General features: G+C 38.0%; 1 long non-coding RNA gene across 1 annotated transcript; it reads right to left on the bottom strand.

Annotated features, from left to right (window-relative positions):
* On the bottom strand, nucleotides 1-4,892 carry LOC140144814 (uncharacterized). Its single transcript, XR_011857942.1, has 3 exons — nucleotides 4,770-4,892; nucleotides 641-806; nucleotides 1-28 (listed from the first exon to the last, which is right to left on the bottom strand). It is a non-coding gene; the product is annotated as an uncharacterized lncRNA (long non-coding RNA).
* Between the last annotated feature and the right edge of the window lie 16,686 nt (nucleotides 4,893-21,578).

The raw sequence follows: 21,578 nt of genomic DNA on the forward strand, positions 1-21,578 counted from the left end.
GGCTTCCTTCAGGATCTCATCATTAAACCTGCATGAAATAAATACATAGTGCTTAACATGCAGATTTAAGCTCCACATACAATCCAAGTTTTCAGACGTTGCATAGTTTATTACATTGTGCTCAGGTTTTTCTTCCCTGGGTAAGATCTGACAGCAGGCCAGACCATGACCAGAGGGTAACATGAGTAGGATAGTCTTGCAAATATGGGCTAACTTTCCTATAGGGCATCCAATATGCCATAAACTAGTAGGACTACAGCTGGTATCTACTGGTCAGTTTATAATCCTATTTAAACATCTGTTATATAACATATTTCAATTGATAAGCTACCAGCCTGAAATGGTATGAAACCTCATTTTGTTCAGCAGTGGTTCGAAATACCGGGACAAAAGTTACCAAAATCTGTGATGTACATAATTCACTTTGGCCTGTTTTCCCAGCATGTTTTAGGCCAAAATTATCCTGATTTTGGCCTATTTTAGCATTCAACTTGCAAATTTTCTTGCACTTGTATATTTGTATATTATTTGCTATGATTTTCAGTAATGACAGATATCAGATACTCAAATTATAGGCATGTATATTATTATAATTATAAAACTTTTTTTGGAAAGGTCAACGTCTCTATTTAAATCTTACGTGATTCCATTGAATTGTTTGACAGCAACCTCTCCCCAGCTTTTATGAGTCGCAAGTGACACACCACCAAATCCTCCACCACCAAGAAACTTGCCAATCGTAATATCACTTGGTCTGATAAATGCAAAGCCCTCTCCTGAAGTTGCCATGATTGATACTAGTGTACCTGAAATCAAGTGAATAAAAGTGAGTTTACCTAAATTGACTTTTTTAAACAATAATATTACTGATATGGGCCATTGCGATCATACAATGAAGTCAGCCTCAAGTACCATAGAGCTAGAATCACAGAATATGACCCTGGTAAAGTTGAAATTTAACTTTAAAACGTAGCCTTTTATGTTTACCCATTGACAGTGAAGAGGGAATTTCCCTACAAAATCACATTTGTTAAAGTGGCACCACTAGCTCCTTTATCAAATCAATTGCTCAAAATCATAACCGCAAATTAGTGACAATTCAGTGATTTCCTGAAAACCCTAAAATTCTAAATTTTTGGAACAAGCACAGAAACCGGGGCGCTTGGAGGGGGGTCAGTCCCCTCGATAATTTTGGTACGGGGGCTACCTTCCAGCCCCCCCCACCCAATAATCCTAGGTGAAGTTAAAAAATTGTGATAAAATAAAAAGAAAAAGGGTGTTTGTGACCTATATTTTTGAAAACCCCTCGGCACCCGCAGTGTGTCCAACCAAATATTTTTCAATGTTCAGCCCCCCATGTTGAAAACCTTCCTAAGCCAATGAGATGTACAAAATTACTTAATAATTCAAAGACAAAATCAGATATCAAAATGAAGGTATGAACATGATGAATAAAAGTATGTCCGTCCGACAAGGCTTTCAGATTCGGCTACCGCAGGTATCAATTTACTTCTTCAGAGCGGATTAGGTGTGTGTTTTATGCAATTGGCATGATATATTGGGATAAAATTGGCCAGTATATAATTTTGGATCGTTTGGAGGTGCAGACAGACAAATATTTTGTGCATCAAATCACTCCACTTAGGCTGTGTCAGATTGCATCAAATGCATGACCAGTGGCGTAGATTTCTTTCTAACATTGGAGGGTGTGATGAGGTTGGAAAAGTATAGTGAATCCAGCACCTTGGAATATGGTGCAAAGGTGGAATAAATTCGCCCGAAGCGCGCACAAATGTGCACTTTTGGGGCTAAAATGGCCAAATAATGAGGTTCATTTGGTCAGAAACCTATTATACAGCCGTTAACATTGGGGGATTCATGATATTAATAAAATTATGCACGGTGATGAACTAAGTTTACGGACGCTCATTATGTAACGGTATGTATGTATTATGTAATTTAATTATTATGAATTGAAGTCTTCAAATTAAAACTAAAACGGACAACGGAAAATGTGACCTTTGTTGTAACGGACAAACACACACGTCAGATAATTCAATTGATCAACTTTTTAAACAATTCTTATGTGTTGCACGCATAAATGATATGTCTAAATCATTGAAACCTTTATTTCCCTTGAATCAGTTACTAACTGTATATGTAAGAGAGTGAGGGTTTTCAAATCTGGGGACCAAAAATTTATTAAACTGTAGCAAAAACTGGATGGAGGCCAAACCAAGCCAAATCCACCCTTCTTTGCATGTTGGCAGTGGATGTCAAATAATTCAGTTTGACTAAGCATGCATGCATTTCATGAAAGGACTCGGGGTTTTGTGCCGATTAGTGCACACATCAATATCAGTGACACATGCGCACCCACTAAACAAATTTTTTTCCAGCAAAAATTACCGGCCTAAAGAAGAAAATTGTATATTTCTGTGCATGTGTGTGACAAAAACTGTACTTTGTGTCAAACTGAAATAATATCCTAAATAAATTGACCATTTTTAACCCATAAACGCACCACATACTCAAGTTACTTTAATGTTCACATAAACACCCTTTTTACTCGTGTGTGTGTGTGTGTGATTTTGTTTTTTTAACGGGGGGGGGCACTATACACCTACTACTACATTTATAAAATTACAAAGCACTCAATAAATTCAAACATGAACACAAGCTTGTTAAAGGGCTAAGAAGTAAGATTGCTGAAGGTTGAGTAGCAGACACTGCGGGCTGGGCATGCCAATAAGAGAATGCTTCTTTCTTCTCGATATCAATCAAATTTAAACTTAAAATGTAAATCAATTTTATTATGGAAGGACGTTAATACCCCACTAAAATGCGTAAAATACAACGGTCTGTATCTCTCTCGAAAACATCATTCATTTCAATTTAATGAGACAGAATAAAAGAACCTCTATCGCTCGTTGTGCTTGCAAATGGGACTTTTTGGGTCAAAAGAGGGACTTTTTGGGACTTTGGCGATTGGAGGGGGGAGGGGGTCCGCCCCGGTTACGGGCCTGTCATCAACTCAAAATTCAGTATCTAGGTATTGAGTATAAGGAAAACTTCAAGGTCAATGAATCAAGATACAAGCAGCAAATGTGATCAGCCATTTGATCGAGGACTAAAAAATATGTACAATTTTCTAAAGTCGCTTAAATGTGGCTGATAAATGATAACCCTAACCCTAACCCTAGGCTTAAGTGGTTGAGAAATATTGACAAAATATGAAGAAACTGAAAGATAACGTCCGTCTAAGTTGCGATCACGTCTTTCATTGGATTTAGACGGAATTCCTTTATATACCCGGTGTTGGCATTAACAAATAATATCTGTATCTCTTGACATGAAAAAGCAGAATAAGATTTAGCTTATCCATTGTGTTCAGTGGTGTGTACAGGGGTGTGTGGCCGTGTGGGGGCTGTGAAGGGGGTACATCACAGGTTAATTATTGGAACGCGGCAGTTCCCGGACTGTGTGTAACCACAGTCCAGGAGGAAAATTGGCCAAATTCTGCGATGTGTTTTTTCCCTTTTGTCCAGGGGGGTTTGTGCCCCACCTGTTCCGAAACCTGGCTACGCCACTAGGTCAATTGCTATTTATTCAATTGGTAAAAAAACATGTGTGGCTGATAGTCTATAGTTTGCAATTTGAGATTAACACATCTCTGAATGTCCTTTTAATAAGTACTAGAGTCAATCTTTTGATCATTCTATTAAGGTGTAGAATGATATTTAGGGGTAGGGGAATCTTTTCATTCATTCTGGTCATTCGAAAAATTTACTGTTAGTCTGTCACTGTCCGCCAGCGTTACCGTAATGATGAAAGCTGTTAATGCTTTGATAGTGACATAATACTCTTTGTAACAAAAACTCTAAATCACAAAGAAAATATCCTGATTTGGACAACATCATGTTACACACTATCAAAGAAAACAATTATTTTATCTATTTGTTCTAGTCATAAAAAAATTAATACACCAATATCTGAAATACACTATCATATATGGCGCTCAAAACTGATATTAATTTTGTAGTGAGCTCTACACTCTCAGAAAAAAAGGTGCTACTTAGAACCTTTTTTTTTTTTCCTGTATGTAGAACCCTAAGCAGTAATAAGGTTCTAAAAATAACCTTAAAAAGTTCTATAAAGAACCTTAAAGATTTAAATAGGCATAGGGACATTCTAATTCATTCATTCAGGGACTCATCACAAAGTAAAACGTAGTGTTAACCCTATTTGGTACTAAAAAAATCATTTTCTTGGATAAAAAACTTTTTTTTCTGTTCTACTAATAACCCTTTGAGGGTTCTTTCTTTAAAAGCTTAAGGTTCTTTTTCTACAAAGAACCCCATTGGGTTTCAATTGTGTTCTTTGTAGAACCAAAAAAGGTTCTGTAGCCAAGAAACAGGTGCTTTGTAGAACCTTAAGCTTGAAGAACCTTTAAGGAATCTTAAAGAGTAGAACAGAAAAAAACGTTTTTTATCCAAGAAAATGATTTTTAGTACCAAATAGGGTTAACACTACGTTTTACTTTTCTAAACCTTGTGATGAGTCCCTGAATGAATGAATTAGAATGTCCCTATGCCTATTTAAATCTTTAAGGTTCTTTATAGAACTTTTTAAGGTTCTTTTTAGAACCTTATTACAGCTTAGGGTTCTACATACAGGACAAAAAAAGGTTCTAAGTAGCACCTTTTTTTTCTGAGAGTGTACTGATGAATACATGCCTGTAAAAACAAAGCTAGAAGAACATAGCCTACCTTTGGTCCTTCAAATTTGTTCCACAAGTCCTTCCAGATCAAACCCTGACTGCAGCGTATAGGATTATTCCAAGTTTCTACAACTTGTAGGTCTTGTGTACCGATTTCCGTGAGCTAGTTAAGTGTGTATCCTAACCTGCAAAGCGCACCGAATTATATATCAGACAAGAATATGGCAGAAATCACAATAACAAAAGATACACGTGTACCGTGATATGACGTTCACATTACCTAATATGGGTACAAATATGGATATTCAACAGGTACTAATAAAGTGTTTGTTTACTGGAATACTGTTTCCACTGGGTCGCAACAATAGATTATTAGAGTTCAATATTAGAGTTCAAAAATCACATGTCATGAAACCTTGAAATACAGTTCAGTACACCTTTTGCATAAGTGAAAACGGTGAGAGGGAGAGGGGGAGAGGGAGATAGTGAGAGGGGGATGGGGACCTATGGGGAGAGAGGGAGAGAGAATGGAAAAGAGGATCTTGAACAACCCCACACCCGCTATATAGGAGGTGTTCACACCACGCACGAACAAAATGTTCCCATAACTTCTCCCTTAAACGCACACAAACGCACCCCCCCACACACACACACACCCCCACCCACCCAGAAGCTACATACACATCACACCCGTTGTAAGGAAGAGAAACAGCAAAGTTGACTTTCCTGTCTCTGGGTGTCCTCATAAAATTAATAGATATTGTCCTCACATGTCAATAACTTGGGTACATGATATTATGTTATATCTTTCTAAATTTATATATTATTGCATTTAAGCAGTACTAAGTAATGCCAGTTGTTTGTTGTTTGTTTTTGTTTGTTTGTTAGTTTGTGTTAGTTTGGTTTGTTTGGTTTTTTTACATTTGCTGCATTAAAAACAAGTATGATTTAATTGTTAGGTGGTTGTTCCAATTTGGAATTTAACTCAAGTGCAATTGGGTCCCTTCTGATTGGTCTTGTGCACTCTCATCTCCCCGTTTTCGCCTCAGTTTTCAAGGTATCATGGTATTGTACGTTAATTTTCTAGACTCATATTAATACAACCTGAATGTGGCTTTAACACATGTATTGAAAACAATATAACACTAGTTCCTTTTGAAAATGTGCGAGTAAAATCAAGCGTGACTTGTGTATATTCTCGGCTGAATTCATTGCCTTTTTTGGTCATATAATTTACTACCACACGAGTTGAATTGCAGCCAAGCATTCCCTGGTTGAACAGTTATTCTTCTGATAGACCGTAAATATCAATATTGTTCTAATATTTATATTCATTATTTGATAGACTTTAAAATGTTCAGGCATGTTTTTTTCGGGTTTTTTTATGTTTTCTTTTTGGTACTAGAGGCGAATTTAAGTACATGCCTACAATATTATTCAAAAGCATGCATCAAGTATTCTTAACGAATATAAAACCGGGACAGAAAAATAACTGAACAGTATGGTTGATATTAGCCACTTCACATGTTAATCATCTTTATCGTTAGTTCGTTAGAGGGCTATTCAGTTATTTGCTCATCTGGAGGATCGTAAAAATCATCAAAATTGAGAGTTTGGTACCTTGTTAGTGTCATACATGTAGATGTCACTTAACATGGATCTGTAATTTCTACTTGAGTAGAAAAATTGCCGACATGTATTTTGGGCAGTATTTAATGAGAACAGCAATGTAATTGAATTGTTGAACGGTGCTGACGTGCAATACAGTAAGCCAAATAATTAAGGTACCAGTTATGTTCAACCCTGTATGTCCTAAACAAAGATAGATATGTCAACATTAAAACCAGCAGCCAATACTTGTTCCTTTTAGCTCTGATTTAAGACCTCAGTAGTTGAAATTGGTTGAGAATTAAAGAACCGGTGATCTAAAACCCAAGGAAGTAACGAAATCAAGTTGCATTTTCATGTTTTTTTTTATAAATGGAAATCACGTTGCTAGCTTTAATGTTTTTTATTTTATGCAAGGTTTATTAGAAAAAAATGCACTTCGCAGCCAAAGGCTGAATTACATACATTGCACATGTAAAAATACATAAGCTAAATAATAAATGGCATATAAATATAGAATGACAATATTTTTAAACAAAGACACTTCAAATGCATATAACCTTCCTTGCTCGCTCATTCAAGCTGCCACTCACATTTACACAACTGCAACACACATTCACACCCACTTACACCCATCACACTCACCAAATATCACCAATAAATAATTGACCTACAACTACCAAAATTAGTACTACAAAAACCAATATATGCAAAGAGACTGACTTTCCTCACCTCACAACCACACACACACCCCTCCAAACTTAAATTTCATAGCAACAAAATATAAAAGATCAAATATTAATCAATGATCAAAAATACACTATAACTATATCTACAAGCATTTGACTCTTGAGGCACCCATCACATGTGACATTTTTCGTTCCACATTTTAATCATGAAATGAATTGCACTTTGAGCGTATCTTTTAGTGCGTGTTTTTGGCACAGTCAGTGTGTTGGCATTACGGAGAGTCCTTCTGACTTGCTCAGATCTTAACTTTGGCAACCAATCGCGAAACTCATTTGAATTATAAAGAGTTTTGGCAAAGTCCAAACAGATTTTGTCACGACGTAATCGGAGCTCAGAAATGTCACATGTGATAAGTGCATCTTGGTAAGAAATATATTGAGAACCCATGATGATCTTACACGCCCTCTTCTGTATACGCTCTAAAGCATATGTTGATTCACAGTAAGACCCCGGTGCCATACAGGCACGGCGTATTCAAGAAGAGGGCGAATAAAACCGACATATATTGTCACCAGATCATGTATGCTTACAGCATAACGCCTGAGTGTACTGAGCATGAAAAGGCGTCCATTTTCACGTTTAATGATGTCATCAGTGTGGTTGTACCACTTGAGGTTATTAGCAATTTTTACTCCCAAGATCTTAACCACATCAGTGCTTTGTAAATGCTTGCTACCCAAACGAAGTGGGACTAGCACTGGTGGGATTGCTGCAAAGGTGACATCCTTAAACATGCACTTAGACGCGTTCAAATTCATATGATTGTCAGTGGCCCAATTATTAAATTTGTCCAAGTCACACTGGATGGTACTGTTCTGGCCAACAAATGTATTCTAAACCATAGTCAAGTTATCAACATATTTGAGCGCAAGATTGTTGGTATCTTTCATTATAGCGGCATCATTTGCCAAGGCAAGAAAAATGGTTGGGCCATCCAGAGTGCCCTGTGGGACCCCTCCCGTGAGTTCACTCCACTCAGATAATATATTATGATACCTAACACATTGGACTCTGTTAGACAAAAAACTGCATATCCATGGTAGGACTGCGGGTCTAGCACCCATTTTTAGCAACTTGGGGATGGCAATATTATGATCTACGCGATCAAACGCTTTACCGAAATCAGTAACATACGAGACATGCTTTTTGGTTGATCTGCGTGCTTTGTAATGTTATTCATAAGTTTGACTAAATAATGAGCTGTGTATCTCCCTTTACGGTTCCCAAATTGCCCCTCATCAATTTGCATTCAATGTCATTCATTAACCAGTCTGTGATGAAAGATTCTGCCACTTTGGCAAAATGATCTGTCAATGACACAGGTCTGAGTTGATTCCATATAGGTGGGTTACTCTTGGGTATAGGCACCACAATTGCACCCTTCCACTGGTCCGGTACTGATCCTTCTTGAAAAGAAGCATTAAGAATGTGGGTCAACGGCACACTGAGCTCGAAAGGGAACTCCCGAATCAATTTTGCGGGTATTCCATCTGGACCCCTGCCTTTTTCCTACCAATCTTAGAGAGTTTGGCACAAACTTCCCAGGGGTAAATCTCCGGGAGTTTTTCAGGAGCTGGTAAATAGGCGGGTAAATCTGACGTGTGTTTATAAATCAATGGAAGCAAAACTGCAACTTTTGAATTTGCATCTTCCTTGGCTTTTGGAATATTGTGGCTTTATTTCTTGACCGATTTTAACGAATGGGGTCTTAAATCCGAGCTGAAAGATGCAGCTTTTGGTATCTGGCTCTAATTATGACATTATCTGCCTTTGTTTAGGATATACAGGGGTAACAGTAACTGGTACTTTAATTGTTTTGCAGACTGTATTACGACAATAAAAGGACAAAAGTCTCAGTTCGCTCGTACACAATTGTACGAAAGACGTAAACACCTTTTTAGTGCAAATGGCACGGATTGATACCATTTTCTGCTTGGTTTGTGTTATGAAAAGAACAATATAATGAAATGTTGTTGACGTCAACGCAGTATTATGATAATGAAATAAAATCTGACAACGGGCTGATTTGAGTTATCGCAACACTGATTTGACGAAGTAAACATCTCATTGTCACTTCCAGTGGCATGGTTCATTAACCCTCATGTAACAATCCAAGTTCAAAATTTGACCTCAAAAAATGGAGTATGAGTTCATATACCCAAATTTGCAAAAGTCATGTATGAATGTAGAGGCATGTTGGGGTTAATGAACTGTGCCCCGATAGATGAGCATAATTGAGATCTCTGTGGTGTATATACAAATTCCGCCGTAAGGGACCGTTCAATATTTATCCAGGGGATGGAAAATTTGAGGGGATTCTGAAAACTTTTGGTGTATTCAGCGGGATTTTTTTATATGAACCATGAGGGGGAATGGTAAGTTTTAAATGGAAAAAATTGGAAAATACGGCGAGAATCCAAAAAGTGTGAGGGGAAAAGTGGCACGACCGTGAATTATTTATTGTTCATTTTTCCCTCCCGAGTAAAAATGGTTCGGTTCCTAAGTATCAAGTTCACATTACAAGGGCCAAGGCAATCATAACGAACACATGCACACTCAATTTTAGTTAAGGCTATAATAGTTTAGGATTAGGTTTATAGGTTTTGGCTAGAGTGAGGATTTTCTTGATAGGGTTTGGGTAAACGGTTAAGGTTTAAGTTCCAGTTTGGATGAGACTAAGAGTTTTGTTTATAGGGTTTGGCTATAAAACGGTTAGGGTTTAAATCGAGTTAAGATTCAGACTAGTTAAAACTTGATATTGGTTGGTTATGTATGTCTTTTTGTACCTGAGATGCAGGTGTTTTAATCAGTCCACGTAAAAGGCAGTATATACAATAAAATAACATAGCAAATGCTGTGTGCGGTTGTATTTGGTAGGTAATTGGTATATAAATGTTTTGCAATCAGTTTACTGCCAAGGTAAAACGTAGTTTCTACCTTTAATTAACAAAGTATATGTTGCCTTTTGACTAGACAATTGGTTCATGCATGACCCTGAAATCGAACTTTGTTTCACAGAGATTTTGACAATGGATTGACTTAATGCATAGAAATGATGACGGTGACATTTTAGACTCGAATGCATCTTAATAATACATTAACGCAAGTTAGTCTCCCGTTAAAGTAAGTTCAAGGTAGGTAGGTAGGTGGTTCGATTATACACAACCCTGGGAGTGAACTTTCACATAGTCTCATACAATCGGTTGCCGTTATTAAAACTAACATGAATAGAAATGACGACGGTAACTTTTTCGACTGCAATGCGTCTAAATTTCCTTAACACAAGTTTAATTATTCTTCCAAGTACAGGGTGTCCCAAAAAAGAGGGCCCTCATTGCGCCCTCTTTTTCTCCTATTTTAGATCAAGTAAATGTTGGTATGTAAAGAAGCCTTTACCCGTTAGCTTTAATAAACCGAAACAATTATTTCAATCGGCTCATCACTTTTGAAGATATGCCCTTTTAAAGAAATGTATCCGTTTTCACTCTGTACACGGAAGCGGTTTGGCTACTTCAAAGATTGAAAAGTGCATATACCATGCATGAATATTAAACATTCCTCAATGATAACTTTATAAAATAACAACTTTATTTTAGGGAATGGGCTTTACCGGTGGGCTTATGGGTTATGGATTTTGTTAAGTGTCATTAATTTGGGCGAAATTGATGTGGGATGGGACTTCTTTTGCTGTACTTGCAATTACTTATGTTTTTCTCGGTTATGTTATGCCTTCTTGTTTTATTATGTTTCTTACTTTCTTACTTTATTGTTTCTTGTTTTCTTTTTATTGACAACATAAGTCATTTCTCTTTTTGGAATAAAAGGTAGCCCCGAAAAGGGCTGTTGAGTTTGTCTTAGGTTCTTTTAAGGTGAGTTTACTGTGCTGCTCTGCCCTCTACCTGGTTGCCTCCTTGACGAATACAGGTTTCAGCCATAGTCCTCATTGCATCAATTGCGTTGCGTACCAACCTCGGGCGCCGGATACGTGTGAATATAGCAGTAGTACGTTTGCAAAGATCTTGGATTTTGCCACAAATGAAGAAATCAAGTGGTGTGAGGTCTGGTGATCTTGTAGGCCATTCCACAGCATGACCCATCCCAACTACTCTGTTTGCTATCCGTGGACAGAGTGAAAAACGGGTACTTGTCTTTAAAAGGGCATATCTTCAAAAGTTATGAGCCGATTGAAATAATCATTTTGGTTTATTAAAGCTAACAATTGAAGGTTTCTTTACATTCAAAATATATTTGATCAACTTTTCATAAATAGGCGAAAAAGAGGGCGAAAGGAGGGGCTGTGTGTAAAGCCATTACTCATAATGTCAATTTAATTTCACCACATTAACGTATTTATACATTTCAACAGTATTTCAATATACATCTTTTATCGCGCGTAGAAAATTTGGAAAAAGTAATAATCACATGTTAAGCACATGCTAAACCTGGCAGCCACGAATGTGTCGTTTCATAGAAAAAACTTATTTTGACACCAAATTTGACATAAAAACCTACAGACATGATAAATAAGCATTTGGGCACATTACACCAAAAACAATACAATAATTTGGCATTTCCGGTACCTTCTCCCAACCGATATCTCTCCATTCAATATGCAATATTAAACAGTTCTCATATAATAAGACTATCAAGATGACATAAAAAATACGACAATTGCTTTTTTGCTTTTATTTGTGCAGAAATCAAATCAAACTTATCTTAATTCATAAGTTGTGACAATCCTTCAATTATCTGCTCTGTCACAAGACTCCTCCACACAGACGTAATTCTCAATAATTCGCAGTCAAATGAACATAATCGGTTGATTTCCATTTAAAACTGTTCCAAAGCGTGGTGAAATACTGAATATTAAGAGTCAACTTTGATCTTTAGTTTAGTGCTTCATCATCAACATTCTTGATTTTTTTTAACAAGCAATCCTTCGCTGGTTGAAAACTGCATGCTGATTCCTGGAATAAGCGACCATGACGGGATATCAGTGATCGACATGACTACAAAACCCAAACTCAACAAACCCAAACCACGGAAGATTTACCAATTCAACAAGGCTAGCAATGATAACATCAAGAGAGACCTGAATCAGTGCGTAAGTGACACCATGATCATCAGAGACAACGTGCCTTTCTCAGGCGATGACCTCTGGCAAGAGTTCAAGTGTGGAGTTACCAAAGCTATGGATGGCCATTTACCAACGCGTTTCATTCACCTCCATTTGCTCCAAAGTACTCGAACATATCTTACATAATCACATTATGAAGCACCTCGACAAACACAACATTTTGACAGACAAACAACAAGGTTTTCGTGCTAAAAGAGACCCAACTTTTACAGACAGTACATGACTTAGTCTACACACTCGACAACAACACACAGACACACATCATTTTAATGGACTTTTCTAAAGCGTTGAAACAGTACCTCACAACAGATTCCTTTACAAACTAAACAAATACGGTATCACAGGCAACATACATTCATGGCTCCCTAACTTTTTAACAACACGCAAGGAGAGGATGTGCATTGATGGGAAGCCCTCAGATTGGGTCCATTTGCGCTCCGGAGTGCCCCAGGGCACGGTTTTGGGACCCCTTCTGTTTCTCATCAACAGTTATTTGCAGACGACTGCGTTCTATATAGGCCCATCAAAAATGACACAGACGCTCGATAACTTCAAACAGATCTCGACACTTTAACCACATTATTATTATTTTAATAACACATCAAAAGTCGCAAAAATCCAAGTAGTGGAACAGTGGCTAATTTGCATAAATCCGAAATCTCTAAACTAGGACGACACGGTTTACGCACTCAACAATATCTTTGCCCAACTCATCACGCCCTCAACGGCGGTTTTTGTTGCCCATAAAACGAAACAGTCTGATGTGATGAGGTGCCAATCTACTAGTGTAGTGAGCAAACGTCATAAAATATGAGTAAAAATATTAATTTCTCATAGGAATTGTTCGAAATGAACAAAATTCACAGTTGAAATTAACATTCCTAATGAAATTGTTCAAAGATATCATTTCATTTCAAATTTACAGGCCTATCCTATCCTTGTGGGATGACACAGTTGTTTTAAGACAAACATTCAGTATGAAAAGACGTAGAAGACAGCTGCTGTCCTAACTCTGCCCTCCTATCATGCAGTAAACAGTTTTATGTGTTGCCAATGTTTGGCCTGATTTTTTGGTCCAGATCTTATTGACTTCAACACAAACGCATTAAAAATATACAGTCTAATTGCTGCCTATAATGCACGACCAATATCCTCCCAATATTAGAGTCACGCGGTAGCCGTGACCAGCAAGATTTAAAAACAAAAAGACTGTTAAAGAAGACTAATAGACAGAAAATGTACCATATTTTGGAATTTTATTTGTTTAAAAACATTAATGTGTATTAATAGCGCTCAATTAGAGAATAAATGATAGATTTTGTCTTTTGCCTATCAATATCGTGTCATAATGGATGGGCTGGCCAATATTTTGAGTAGTGGATGCCGGCGCAGCCGGTATCCACTACGATAAAATATTGGCCAGCCCATCCATTATGACACGATATTGATAGGCAAAAGACAAAATCCTATCTTTTATTCTCATTCTTATTCAGTTTTAATGTAATTTTTGCGAGAAAAACTGCCTTTTTTCAGAAAAAAATAAAGTTACTTTTGTGAGGACATCCCAGTTGTATTAAATGAACGAAACCATCACGAACATCTAAGCCGCCGAATCGCGTTCTTAGTTCTCGCACGTGTATTACGCGAACGCATTATCGCGCGATCATTGAGGAGCAACAAGCGTGCCGCCGTTGCGTGGCGGCGCGCGCCCTGACTAATATCACTATCAACTATTGTGAGAAATTATACACCAGAAAACCAATCAAATTACGTGAATTCTTTACAAGACGCACCCATTGAATAAGAATTGTTGATAACTGCGTGTTCTATATACAATAAATGAGCCTACGCACAATAGTTTTTTCATACATTATATCGATTTTGACTCGCACGTGTCTGCGCACGTGCTCGCCGTATACTAAAAGTATTTCGGTGTGGCGTGGCCTACCATTTTTCTTGTAGCTTCTTGTATACACGTCGATGTTTTCATCATTTATATAATAAATCCACATTAGACCCCTTCAGGAAATAAAAGATTAGATTACCATAAAAACGAAACAGTAATCATTGGTGGGGTCTAATGTCATTTTTACATGGAATTTTCAACGTTTTTTCTATCGCCATTCTCGCTCAATTAAAAAAATATTTTGGCGTATATAAAATTGAAATAAAATTCTCTGCCTCATAAACGACATCAAATGTGCCACAATTGGGTATCACGAATCGTAATATATGATGTGCAGTTAATATTCATATTTTCTTTTATACAGAGGATGCTTCAGTTTTGACAGGAAAAATATTTTCTTGAAAACCCTCTCACTCGGTTATTTCAAAACGGTAACCACGCTTCCCTAGAATGTGCAATAAATTAGCATTAAAAATTTTCATATTTTAACAGCATTCTAGAAACTCTTGCAGTATGGCGACTAGTGTACCGCGAGACTATATTTACACCTAACATTAAAACACTTGACTTCTATTGTTCTATGATATTTTTCGCTGGGTACAAACTGTATCTAAAACCATGTTTAATGTTATTTAGAGTCCCAAATGCAATATCTTGACAACTCATTAATTCAAAATGGAACACCAATCCTACAGTCAACCATTGTTTGATAATAAACAAACACTTTTGCTTCATTTCACGCGGTATTTCATAGCGAAAATTAGTGGAAAATAATGCTGATCCAGAATTTTTGGACAAGGCTACAGCACTAGCGGGCAATCACCTACACACTACTTTTTCAGATTTACTTCCAATTATACCCTAGCATTTTCTGAGATACCCTACATACAAATTCTGAGCCCCATTCGCCCAAAAAAAGGTTTTTCACAATTCTTTTGTTCTTTCCAGACGATGCACCCGTTCATATAATAAATACTGTACTTCGACACAGCAATTTACATCAGAGTCCAGTGGCCCTAACCCCTCCCAATCCGACTACGGAACCCATCTGATTATTCCGATTTGTTCGGAATTGGTTACGATTTGTTCGGAATTGGTTAGGGATCCAACCAAATCCGAACGCAAGTTCCGAAGGGGCAAAAGGGGAATAAACTACGCATGCGCAATTTAAACTCAGTGCAGCAACTGTTGACATCAGGGAATCACATTACAGAAGTGGCTACTCCCTTCTTGCAGACCAGGAACTGTTGGTATAAGTGTTGAAACCAACGTGCCAAGCCATCACCCCTTAGTAAACCAAGCAAATCCTTTGTCATGGATCTGCAGGGCAGGACTTGCAATGCTGGAACATCTTGATATGTGTAAGTTCCATTAGAGGTTAGGCTGGTCACAGGATCCTGGTCCTATGTAGGGAAGTAAAGCTTGGTTATTTATTCAACTTCAGGTAGGTAGAGTGGTGGCATATACGAACGATTCACCAATTCCCAGTTTCCAAAGTGTCTGTTGTTGCGTGCGTGCAAGCCATAGAATGTATGTTGCTCTTAATGCTGTTCTCGCCACAGTATCCAGAGGCTTTTTGGTTTCTTTGTGAGGCCAAAGAACTTGAAGCAGGTTTGAAGTGTGTTGTTTGTGAATCCTCTTGATCCCACCTCTGCTGAGAAGTATTTCAGTTCCCATCCTGCTGCTTGTCACTCCTGGATTAGATCTTCATACTTCATTTTCTTTGTGGCCTGTGCTAAGTTCGCCTCAGCAGGTACTGCGAGTTCAATTATGATGCCTTGCTTGTCGATATCTGATGGTGTGTAGACAGTTATGTCTGGCTATTTCGATTTTGTCACTATCTCTGGAGGGAACATAGCTGGGCATTTGTCTTCATCCCACACTACTTGCCAGTCCTCACAGCTTTAGATGATGTTGTCTTTCTGGGTTCTGTGCTCATGTTACATTTCTGTACTTCGTTCCAGTCTCAGTTCTCGAATGAAATGCCGGTGACATTCTGTTGATCTCCGTCGCCTACTTTCCCAGCTTTCAGAACTAGTTGGTGGACTATCTCTCGGAGTACCATGTCATGTCTCCAGTTGTAACGGCCTGTTCTAAGAGAGTACTGGCACACAGTGTCATCGCCCCGATATCTTCATGGCAGAAAATGCCATGGTAGGTTGAATCCACAGCCACGCATGGCCATTGTGAGCTATTGTGTTCCCACCTGTTTAATAGTTTTTAAATGCATAGTGGGCTGAAGGACATCCGACTAAGGCTAATGACATTAGCCTGTGACTGACCTCTGTACGGTCAGCGAGCATACATTCGCCATTGTCATCTGCTTATAGACTTCCTCTACGATAGTCTCCTACACAGCCAGTTTGTGTCAGTCGGTCTGACACTCGTCGATCCTGTATGTTCGTGATAGCTACATACAGTCTGGCCCAAGACTACCTCCACGAGGGTCTACGCTGCGCTATTTAAAATCTTGAATTTTGGTCACTTTTTCAGCTCAAGACGCAAGCTAGTCTCTCAAAGCGCAAATTAACGACTATCATATCTGTTCAAAATATATAATCAAGTGCAAGGAACCACATCTGGTTTCTTTATACGAAATCATTTACGGAGATATTCATCATTTTCCACTCCGGTATCCAAAGATTTATCGTCTGAATATCAATCGTGCATAGCACATTTACGTGTATCGATCCCGTGTATTTTTCAGTGTCTCTGGTTATATAATGTAATTATTAACCGGGCGATGTCGGTGTGTGGCAGCAGTTGAATATGTGCAGCATTGTGCAACAGTTTTAGCCACAGAGAGTACACTAACCTAGTGGGTGTTTGTTCCAGGTCTTCAAGTTGGCAGGTGAGGGTAGTGTGTCTTGGATTGAGTCGAGGTAAAATTTCAACATCTCAGGTGACCAGAAGTAGAGGAGACTATACCATCTTGTGTCCATGTGCATGGCTGTTTCCCATCCAAGGAAGTGACCTTGTTTTGCCATTCCATATAAGGAAACAAGAAGGTGCTGAGGCATCTTTGGTAATGGATCTTGCTTAGACATCTGCTCTTGGCGTTTCTGACCCTTGATAAACCCAGTGGGTACAGGTTAGGATTTAGGCGTTGAATCAACGTTGATACAACGTCGAAGTTTCAACCTAACTGTCGTTTTATCTTTTCTGTTTCGGGAGCTCTATTTTTCAGAAACGAAAACACAAGGGATTAAGTGAGATGGTGTGTAAGTTGACTTCATTGTTACGTTTGGGGCATCATGCTTCTCATTTCAAGAGGTAATAATAGGTGCTGTCAATCACACTTATGTCTGTCAATAAAGGTTGGATAAGTCAATTATATGCAACACTGGCGCTATAAGTGGGCAATCTAGCTCATGTCTCTCATTTAACTAGGCAGGATAGGCCTGCATCAGGTCCGAACGCAAATTTGATGTCATTATGGTCTATATTACTGTGACATTTAAAAAAAGGACCCCTGCCTCTTCTGCTCTCGCTTTCTTCTCTTTCTAGTCTGTCTGTCTCCCCCCTCCCCAACTCTCACCTGTGCCATCTTGTGAATTATGTGGCTATCTGAATTATATTGGATGTTGTATTTCCTTTACCCTTCTCCCCCTCTCACTGTTTTAGCAGTAGGCCTATGATCAACGTGGAAAAATTAAAATAAACGGAATAAACTCCTCCCTGCTCTAGTCGCCCTCCTCTCTTCTCTCGATCTCCTCTCCTCTCCACTCCTCTCCTCTCCTCCACCCGATCCTCTCCTCGTCTCATCATCCTCACTCTCTCAAATAATATACATTTAAAATAGATTTGAGTCTGGCAATTCCAATGAAAGAAAACCTATTAGTTTCACTTCAACGCACTTCTATGGTGTTGCATATTACCAAGTTTTAAGGTGTATTTGGGACGAAAATAATTCCCCGTTTCATCTCTACATAATCATATAACCGATTTTTGCGCGATTGCACGAACAAGTATACGTCATTCCAGGCAACACTGATAACTATTGATTAATGTATATTAATGTATATTTCTACGCTGGGCTATTTTCACGAGCTACTCCCGCCTAGACTGAAGTACATATACACCCAACGCAAGTCAATTGAAGCCGTACAATTTATCGCGAATTTACGACCTTAAAATTTAGACACTTCTTTTGTCTAGATTAGCATCAACCCTCTCATCTCACGTTTTTCATGTCAGAAATTAACATAACTCCCGAAACCGAAACAGAAGTTATCTTCGTTCAACTTTTCTGTAGTCAACAAAAGACTAGAATAAAAGGATTGTTCACACGTACCATGCTAACACTTCAAAATAACAATGAGATCCGGAACCGAAACCTGAAACCAAAACCGAAACAGAAAAGATAAAACGACGGTAACCAGATTTCAACCTAGCGGTTAGTTGAAATCAGGTTGAAATTTCAACGTTGATACAACGTTGAAATTTTAACCTGATTTCAATTAACCTCTAGGTTGAAATCAGGTTGAAATCAGGTTGAAATCCATTAATTTGCAAATACAACGTGATTTCAACGTGATTTCAACGTCGAAATTGATTTCGACGTCGAAATTTCAACGTGATTTCAACGTCAGGTGTGCCCACTGGGAAAGCCCAGGCCTGGCGACCATGTTGCCCTCTGTATAGCTCGTTGATAAAAAGACGTCTTCCTCTTTCATGCAGCTCTTTCACACCATTCCACTGTTTCTTTCCTCTATGTCTCTACTCTATATGACCATAGCCCGGGACCATAGATGAACTACGCGTCCCAAGTCGGGGCAGTGCAGCAGAATGTTAGATTGATGGAACAGGTTGTCTGCCTGGGCTTGATACAGCAAACAACAACTTGCTTCATCTGTACACGTCCTTAAAACGTCGATTGCAGATCAAGCCAAGAAGCAGCCACTCCACGGCTATGGAATCTCACTCAATGCAGCTACTTACGCTTATTGTAATTGTTTAATTGGGTTAGGTTCTGTGCAAAATGAAGCATGAAAAACAGTCTTGGAAAGGTAAGAAATTAAGTGCTGCATAGTCAGACCATGGAGGTATATAAATAAATGGAGAATGATCGCCAGAATTCTAATCTCTTAAGTGGAGATTATCCGATTACCTCTATTCAATGAGTCACCAAACTTGAATGACTAGCCACTTCAGCCAAGCTATTGATCTCCACGATGGTTATGAGACTCTACCATGGTTCATTGATCGTCACTCCCAAAATTTCCTCATAGGAATTGACCCTACATTGACCCGTACCGGAAGGCTTGTAAAAGAGACTGTATAATGACGTCAGCTAGTCAATTAGATGTTCAAAGTCGCAAGTTTTGATAGCTTATAGTTTCAATGTATGATTGTGCGAAAACCCGATGAAATTTGGATGTTCTGTTCTCAAGTTATGAAACTGTTTTCAACACTAGTTGTGCCGTAACTTGACAAATATACTTAGTTTTCATGTTCATATATTAAGCTTTTAAGGGGGTCTGAGGGAGTTCAAATATAGTGCAAATGAAAGCAAACGTTTTTACCTTCCGATTGTGAAAAAAGCATGTTGGGCCAATTTGGGCCAATTGAGTTAAGAGCGAGTAAAATTTACCGGAAGTACTTCGAATTCAGCTAAAATCTTTTCATCATCATTAAACTTCTCATTTTATAATAAATAATTATCAGTATTTAGGCCTAAATTATTATTAATATTATTAGGGGGCATCATTTCCTTTGGAGGGGGGTTCCAAATAGGTCTATACCGGGGGGGGGGTCATAACTTTTTGGAAAGAAAAATAGGGGGTCATAGCCTAATTTAATTTTTCAAGAATCATGACCAAAATGTAGGAGGTCACAATATGACCACAGATATAGGCCTACAGATAGGGTGTTTATTTTATTCAAAAAGACTGATTTCAATGCAATTTTTTGGCGAAAATGACATTTTGATATTAAATTTTCTGAAGCATGAGCACTTTCCAATAAACATTATAAGTAACTGCATTTAGCACCCCATTGAAATAAATGACCAGTGAAACAGACTTAACAATGTAATCAGCTTAGCATAATCAATATCCCTGAAATTGCCTATTCAACAATAATTGGTCATAACCAACGTAGTACAAAAGATGCTTGGCTAGATCATTCTCCATTTATTTATATACCTCCATGGTCAGACTGAATTGCTTGATCTCATCACAATCAATTTATTGGAACTATAACGTGGACACAAAGAAAGCAAATGGAGAATGTGCTGGTATGTGAACTTTCTTTTATTTGGTGAGAAAGTTATTATATAAGAAACAGTATCACCACACAGCAGTATCACCTACGGTCACCTGTAATGGGTTTGAGCACTTTAAATTCAAAAGTTAGTCACCTGAAAAATAATACTTGTTATATCACCATATAAAAATAATAATAATAATGTAGGCATTAAAAAATGGAACAGAGAAAGCTGCAATTGATGAAAGAGGTTGTTTATGCTATTCTTATTAAGCATTCTTTGGTATAATGACATTAAATAATCATGATAATAGATACATTGATTGGAAAACATGTAACATTCGCCACTTGCACGGTTCCGCCATTATGCACTATATGCGGGAGAGCCTCGAACTGGCAGCATACATGAAAGGAAGAATTACGTAACCTTACACAGAATGTTATATGACTGGTTCAATTCCCATTCATGTATGCTGCCAGTTCGAGGCTCTCCCGCACATAGTGCATAATGGCGGAACCGTGCAAGTGGCGAATACTGTATAAAAGAACAAATAATTTTATGTTTGGATGGGGATGTTACATATGTATAAAGTTGTAAAATACAGTTGGAAAGCTAGATTCATTATGGAATATTGCTACGATTCGCTTAATGACTCAAGGCCACAAATACCTTTTCCCAAATTCACTTCAGAATAATGCACAACAAAACACACTGATTAATTAAGTTAACAGTATTTAAGTCTTTTAATCAAAAGAAAAGTATGGTTTAACAATACTTTAGTGAGTCAACATAAACACATGCAATCAAGCATACACATACTAGTACACTCTTTAGCAAAGTTACTTATCCAGCAGTCTTCTTCTTGTTGTTGATTATAATGCTCTATTTCTCAATGTTCTTGATGTATGATCCTGCCCGGGGGCACTCCCATATATTGACATACGTCATGTACCCATGAAAAGACCCCGGTATTTTGGGCAAATCCTACACCAAATGACCCAGTTGTTTTTCAGTAGCCTGCACTGAATGACCACCTTTTTTGAACAATTAGTCCTCAAAATTGAAATTTCGAACAAATAAACGAGTTTTGTCTATTTTATACTGTAAAATTGGGTTAAAAGCTATTTTTGATTGTTAATGATGTGAAATTTTGGGCGCTCACATACAAAATACCCCATTTTTGAAATTGCCAACACCGAATGACCCAAAATTTCTACACTGATAGACCCCTAGTTTTGTCAGCTGGTGG

The sequence above is a fragment of the Amphiura filiformis genome, unplaced genomic scaffold (genome assembly GCF_039555335.1).
Source record: "Amphiura filiformis unplaced genomic scaffold, Afil_fr2py scaffold_83, whole genome shotgun sequence".
Lineage (NCBI taxonomy): Eukaryota > Metazoa > Echinodermata > Ophiuroidea > Amphilepidida > Amphiuridae > Amphiura > Amphiura filiformis.